The sequence below is a fragment of the Melanostigma gelatinosum genome, assembly GCF_949748355.1.
Source record: "Melanostigma gelatinosum genome assembly, chromosome: 14".
In the NCBI taxonomy this organism is placed as follows: domain Eukaryota; kingdom Metazoa; phylum Chordata; class Actinopteri; order Perciformes; family Zoarcidae; genus Melanostigma; species Melanostigma gelatinosum.
Window position 1 is genome coordinate 18,285,534 of NC_136647.1, and position 7,892 is coordinate 18,293,425.

The window sequence follows — 7,892 nt, forward strand, 5'->3', positions numbered from 1 at the left end:
GAACTTCAAATAAGGTTTTTGCAAAATTTTTCCTTGTTAAAGAAATTAAGCCTTACGACGACGGTCGTATTGTAACGGTAACGTTAACGTATCCACGCCTGAAAGATGGGTGGTAAAGATAGTAAGAGCGCGGAGCCCTCGGGTCCGATAGTGGATGTGATGAGACAGAAATATGGAAGCGGGTGTTTGGAATGCCTCACATACTGGTCAAAGGAGTTTGGTTTTCCTGAAAACGGCTCACTGAGCGCCGCGAAGCTCAAAATGTTAAGAGGGGATTTAGAAGGTAAATTGAAACAGATTAAATGTATGAAGAAAGTCAGAGTCAAAGACTTGGAAATGATCGAGAAAAACCAAAAGTGTTTGGTTAAGTGGGAAGATGAGAGTGAAAGTAGGGAAAGAAAGCAAATGCTTAAACAAATGACTTGTTTGAAGAAAGACGAAACTGATGCAGACACACTGAGTAACTCTGTTTTTTCTCACACTCTCTATCCGAGCCTCACAGGAGCGAGCGGTCCCCTCCTGGACACGTGTTACCGACCTTCCCCACAGAATGGCGTTCTACAACCACCACCACCACCACAACTAGCACCACCACCACCACCCCCTCCTCCGCCATACCCTGATGCACCACTGGCTAGCAGGCCAGCAACCCGGCTCCTCACTCAACAGCAAGAACAGGCTCGCCTGGCAAACGAGGAGCTCCGACAGGCTCCAGCCTCGCCTCACCACAACCCGTTTGTCTCTCCTCAGACGGCTGCAACATCGACACCTGCCACCTCACCATGGTCCTACGCAAACCCTCGTAGCTGGCGGGGTGCAGCTGGCGCTGTCGCCAACTGGCTCAGCACTGACACACCCCCACCAGCTTTCAACCTCGACACATCTGAAACCTTCCAGGGGCCCATGATTCAAGTTCCAGGACCAGCTGATGGTGTTCCGGGTCTTGTGTTCAGACCCTGGACGCAAGGTGACATCATGCAAGCTTCACTTCACCTACCAAGCATCCACAATGGCGCCGCTTTCGCAAAAGAGTTCCTGATATTCTGCAAAGAATTTATGCCTACTGGCCCAGAGGTTCACCGCCTGTTAGTCAAACATGTCGGCCCCACGGACTTCAGCAAAATTAGAGCTACAGTAACAGGTGCTGGCCATGACTCTCGTATGGTAACACCTCCCTGGGGAGATGCAGGGAACATGGCCTACGTCATTTTCATCACAGCCGTATGCGAGGCTATAGTGACAGCTTTCCCATCAAAGGTTAACATGGCATTGATTAATAACACGAAACAAGATAAAACTGAAGATGTGACATCATATCACCAAAGACTCATGTCCGCATTCCAAACACACAGCGGTATTGAAGAACCGATTGACAAAACAACAATGTCAGTGTGGGAAACACATCTCAAGAATGCTTTCGTGAACGGGCTGCTACCAGACATCAAGACAGCCACCGAATGCTCCGTGATTGGCCTGGAGGATGCAAGACTTGATGAGGTAATAAAACACGCACGGCACAATTACAAAATGCATAATGACACTCAGGCCAAGCAAGAGAAACGCACGAAACTGACTGGTGAAAAAGCTCAACTTGCAATGCTTCAAGCTGTCCAGCAGTTGACACTAGGAGTTGATGGAGGCCAAAACCAAACCCCCCATCCACCACGTAACAACTATGGGAGGGGCCAGCTGAGGGGGCGCGGAAGAGGAATGCAACGTGGTAGGGGCCAAAGACGCTTCCAAGACAACCGAAATGAAGGAGTTTCGCAAGTGCAGCCCAACGAGTGTTATTACTGCGGTGAGAAAGGACATTGGTTCAGAGACTGTCCACATCGTCATGCACACAGCGGATCACGACAGCCACGTGGACAGCAGCGCGGAGAGGACGGAGGGGGTGACTTTTATCAACAATTTGGCACATCTGACTGACGCGATGTGGGGAGGCGAGGCGATGCACGTGGACAGGAGGCAGCTGTCTCCCTCTCGGCTCCGGAACAGATAAGAACACACACACACACACACACTGACTCAGAACGCACAAACAACGCGCACATTTGCTGCAACGCACACACGCTTCCTCGCACGCACACTGCAGAACAACAATCCATTCTTCTTAGTGTCATTTCACACTTAGAGCAACAGCAAGTGAATGCATCTACATCACAACCACACGCTTATTCCATGTTTTCATCAGAGTCATACAAAAATATGCCAACTACAAAGGTTATTGTGCAAGGGAAAGAATTAACATTTTTAGTAGATTCTGGAGCTACACACTCTGTGATTCAACAGAGATATTTTCCTCATCAGAAGATGAGTGGGCGTTTTGTATATTCACAGGGCGCATCCGGTATAACTGTTACTGAAAACTTTACTGTACCTATGACGAGTGTACACTCTGACCAGACTGACCACGATCCTGACATTAAAGTGAAACATTCGTTTCTCCTTTCGAGCCTCTGTCCAATTAACTTGATGGGCAGAGACTTAATGTGCGCTTATGGGATAGGACTGACGTCATCCTCTGATGGCCTTAAAGTGCTGAGGCAAAGAGTCGTACACCAAATGTTACAGACTCCCTCTGAGTCACTTTTTTGCTATCAATGGTGGCTCCCTGTTGACGACGCACAACGACTTTGTCACACAGTAGACGCACGGGTCTCACCACATGCCGACCGCATGAACTACAAACATCTACACTGCACCTCACACATTTCTGAAGGACAAGATGTCTGCTATGAAGACTATTTTTTTGAAGGCATTAATGATGTAATCGCCTGTTCCACATTGTTTTGGTCTACTTATAAATCTGCTGTATCTGTTTCTCTGTCTCCGTCACAGAAAGAATTGTTTGATGTTCCAGATTCAGCTCCTCACATCTCGCTGTCAAAAGGACGCGATGATGAGTGGAGAGATTTGGGTCCATTCGTCGCTCAATGCGAGGCGCTGACCGACTGGGAAAAGACATGTGATCCACTCATTCTGCGATCACAGTCTACCGGCTTCCACAGAACGTTTTGTGTGCTCTTAACACCTGCCTGCAGATCAGTCTATGTGTTTCATGAGCTTAACAAAGAAATTCAAACGTTTTTAACTAAACCTGCATCTATTCCTCCCGCCCTTACTTCTGTTCCACAGACACTCTGGGCGGTGAACAAGTACGACGTTGGCCTGATTCACAACTGTCAGCCTGTCGTTATTACTCCGCGCTCTGATTTTCGGCCCCACAAGCACCAGTACCCTCTGCGCCAAGAGGCTATTGACGGTATTACACCTGTGTTTGAGTCACTCCTGAAAGCAGGTGTGATTATTCCATGTCCAGACTCTCCAGTCAGGACACCGATATTTCCTGTTAAAAAGATCAGAGATGCAGGTAAGCCTACTGAATGGCGTTTCGTGCAAGACCTGAAAGCAGTAAATGCTGCAGTTCATGCACGTGCACCGAATGTGCCTAATCCTTACACTATTCTGGCTCAGATTCCTCCTGCAGCTAAATGGTTTTCTGTTGTTGACCTGTCAAATGCTTTTTTCAGTGTCCCAGTGGACAAGGACAGTCAATATTGGTTTGCCTTCAATTTTAACGGTAAACCATACACCTTCACACGGCTGTGTCAAGGCTACACCGAATCTCCAACCATCTACAACGATGCACTCAGAGAAAGCTTAGAAAGTCTAACTCTCTCACCAGGCTCTGCACTCCTGCAGTATGTAGACGACTGCCTTATCGCAGCTCCAACTCAGGCACAGTGTCAGAGAGACACAATAAAACTGTTAAAACATTTAGCACAAGAGGGCCACAAGGCCAGCCTATCTAAATTACAGTTTGTAACGCAAAATGTACATTTCTTAGGTCATGACATTTCAGGGGAAGGGAAAACCCTCTCTCCAAAAAGAATAGCTTCAATCGTGTCGATACCGAAACCTAACACCAAAAAACAGTTGATGTCCTTTTTAGGTATGTGTTCATACTGTCGGTCGTTTATACCTAACTACTCACAGATGGAGAAACCATTATCAAGTTTGATTCACGGTAAAAATCTTACAGCACATGGCAAAATAATTTGGACTGAAGAAGGTCATTCAGCCTTCAAACAACTGAAATGTGCTCTGCAAATTCCTCCAACTCTAGGACTGCCAGATCCAAACAAACCGTTCACTCAGACAGTAGATGAAAGACAGGGCTGCATGACCTCGGTGTTGTTACAATCACACGGTGACAAATTAAGACCAGTTGCGTATTTCTCCGCAAAACTTGATCCAGTCGCAGCTGGTTTGCCACAATGTTTGCGTGCAGTGGCCGCGGCTGAAAAGGCACTCGCGGCCTCACGTGACATAGTAGGATACGCTCCATTAACTCTGCTCGTTCCTCATTCGGTGTCTTTGATTCTCCTCGAACAGAAATCATCTCACCTCTCTGCAGCGCGATATTTGCGTTATCACACATGTCTCTTAGACATGCCAAACGTAACGGTCAAACGCTGTACTAATCTTAACCCTGCATCATTACTCCCCATTCCTGGTGACGGAGAGGAGCACAACTGTTTAGCTGAGCTCCAAGCTCGGTGCACTCCTCGTCCTGACTTGATGGACACTCCGCTGCACAACAGCGACATGGTAATGTATGTTGATGGATCTGCCTCCCGCGATCACACTGGTATTAATCTTGTGGGTTTTGCTGTTGTTTCGGACTCAGAAGTGCTGTGTTCAGGTTCTCTGCCATGTCATCTCTCAGCCCAGGCAGCTGAGCTCATCGCGCTCACTGAAGCATGCAAACTAGCTGAAGGTAAAACTGTTACAGTTCACACTGACTCTCGTTATGCATTCGGAGTTATTCACGATTTTGGGAGTCTGTGGAAACACAGACAGTTCCTTAAGTCTGATGGGAAACCTGTTTTGCATCACACTCTCATTGCTGAACTGTTAGAAGCCATTTTGTTGCCAACAGCAATTGCTGTTTGCAAATGTGCTGCTCATACAGGGCACACTGACGTCATTTCAATAGGGAATGCACGCGCAGACGCTGCGGCAAAAGCGGCTGCTCGACTTCCTGTCCCCACTTCCTCTGCTCTCCTGTCCTCATCAGTCTCAGCTCCCTCTTCTCTTATAGCGATGCAGACGTTGTCCACTCCGGAAGAGCGTAGGTTGTGGGCAGCATCGGGTTGCACACACACTGATGGATTGTGGTCAGGGCCTGATGCTAAACCATGTCTGCCTAAGCATTATTTCAGCCATTATGCTAAGTTGACACATGGGTTAGACCATGTATCAAAAGGGGGAATGTTGAGTGCATTGAATGAGACATGGTTCACAAAGGGATTCACAGCATGTGCACAAAAATTCTGTTCTGCATGTGTAACCTGCGCTACCCACAATGTAGGCAGGCCTGTGACAGTGTCCAGCCAGGCTGCACATCCGCCTCCGACACGCCCTTTTGAGCACATTATGATGGATTTTGTTGAGCTCTCTCCATCGGAAGGTAAGAAACACTGTCTTGTGATGGTAGACATGTGGTCAAAGTGGGTTGAAGTTTTTCCATCAAATAAACAAACTGCTGCGACAGTCGCGAAAGCTTTGATTTCTGAAATCATTCCTCGTTGGGGCATTCCTACTAAAATATCAAGTGACAATGGTTCTCATTTTGTAAACCAGGCCATTACAGAACTAAGCGCATACTTGGGTATCGACTTAAGAACACACTGTGCTTACCATCCTGCCAGTGGTGGCGCTGTGGAACGAGAAAATGGTATACTTAAGACCAAGTTAGCAAAATGTTGTGCTGACACAGGTCTGTCTTGGACAAAAGCTCTGCCTCTAGTTCTGATGTACATGAGAATGAGAAAGCGAACACGAAGCAATCTGAGTCCTTTTGAGATACTGTTTGGTTTTCCTCCTCATGTAGGAACTGAAGCACCAGGGGCGCCACTTCCCTCAACCGCCTTATGCGAACATGAAATGTTAACATATTGTGCACAACTGTCCTCTGCTCTATCTAACATAAGACAACAGGTGTCTGCTGCTCTCCCGAGACCAGCTGAAGGACCTCTCCATAAGCTGCAGCCTGGTGATTTCGTGGTGGTGAAAGATTTCAGAAGGAAGCATTGGAACTCACGACGTTGGCTGGGTCCATTCCAGGTCCTCCTTGTCACTCAAACGGCTGTCAAAGTAGCTGAGAGGGCAACCTGGGTTCACGCGTCACACTGCAAAAAGGTTCCAGACCCAGGAGAAGCTTCAGGTGAGCGAGCGCCTACACCAAGTGTCAGCCAACCGGCACCACCGAGGGACGAGAGACGGACAACGGTGCCATCGACAGATGAGATGCAGTGATTCACGGACGGGATCACGACGGGCAATTAGCCGACAGACACGTGCGTGTTTCTGTGTTTACTGTCTACAACTGGACGTGGATGCCACGCAAGAAAGACGGCTAGAAGAGCCCCTCTCGACACGTGTTTATGCCAACAAACACAAGAAAAGGAGAACGCACAACAAAGATGAAGAGCAACCACGACCAGCGCAACAACACGACTTTTGACTCAGACAATGACAACTCAACGACGCATAACTGTACCAGACGCACCGCAGTAAAAAACTTAAAACATGATTGGCTCAACAACAACCCAGGTGCATTAATCCACGTCTATTCAACAAATATGTGGTGGCGATACGCACACTATTCAGCCCGCAAACAAAACCGCACTAACTGCTATGTCTGCTCAATGATGCCGGCCTCATCTCACCAACCACGTATAATAGCGACTAGGTCTCTAGGTCCTACAGAGGACTGTTTCGTAAGTCAAGCAGTTTTAGGGTATTACAGTCCTTATGCAGCATGGACTACAGTAAACAGCACTATGTGCACAAAAAAACATCCCATACAGAGATACCGCGGAAGCAGCTCTACTTCGTCCCAATTCCATGCATCATACGTACAGTATGCACCAAACTTGAACTTTACATTTTGTTTTGCGCGTAAAGGCTCGAAATCAGTCGGCCAACTTCACCCTTCTATGTGCAACGTGACTTTCATAGGGGCAGTTACTGCTAGGGACGAAGACTGTTCCCTATTCGGCGACACAGCCGATCATCCAGCTGTCACCATGGAGGGCAACTACCGTCTTTCGTGTGCAAATAGCTCAGGTAGTGTAACAGCTGCTTCTATAAGGAGGTGCATGCAACTAGGGAACGTTGAGGACTGCATACTCGTTAAAGACTGCACGCCAGTTCCATTTTACCTGCGACAGTTTTCATGCGATGGGTGGAAATATGTGGCACGAGATACAGCGGACTGCCCAGCAGGAGTTAAATGCTCTCTAGCTCACCACACAGTGCTTCCCGGTAAAAACGGAACATATCCGGTTACAGATGGGTGGTGGCTCTGTGGTCACACAGTGTATGTTGTACTACCTCCAGATTGGGAGGGAGTTTGCGCTCCAGTATCAATATCCGACCACACAGTAATAATATCAGCAGCGCCCAACACACGTTTTTCTCGCGACTTAGAATTCAAACCGCATGATCCAGTTTGGGGTTCAAACGTCCCGGACGAATTCAAACACAAGAGCGTCGGCTCCAAAATTATCCTTTCACTGTTCCCGGGGTTGGGAACGGGCAAGAACATGTTACGTTTAGAAACTATTGATTACCGACTGAAGAGCTTCCTGAACTACACTCTTGCGGCGTTCACAGGAATCACTGAAGAATTGACTGGCCTGCGCCTTATGGTTATGCAAAATAGAATGGTTTTAGATCAATTGACGGCACCACAGGGTGGCGTTTGTGCCATTGTTGGGGAAACTTGCTGTACATATATTCCAGAAAATGACGCTGATGGTCATATCATTGCACAAGCAATTCACAACATCACTAAAATACAGGAAGCTATGGCTAAAGAT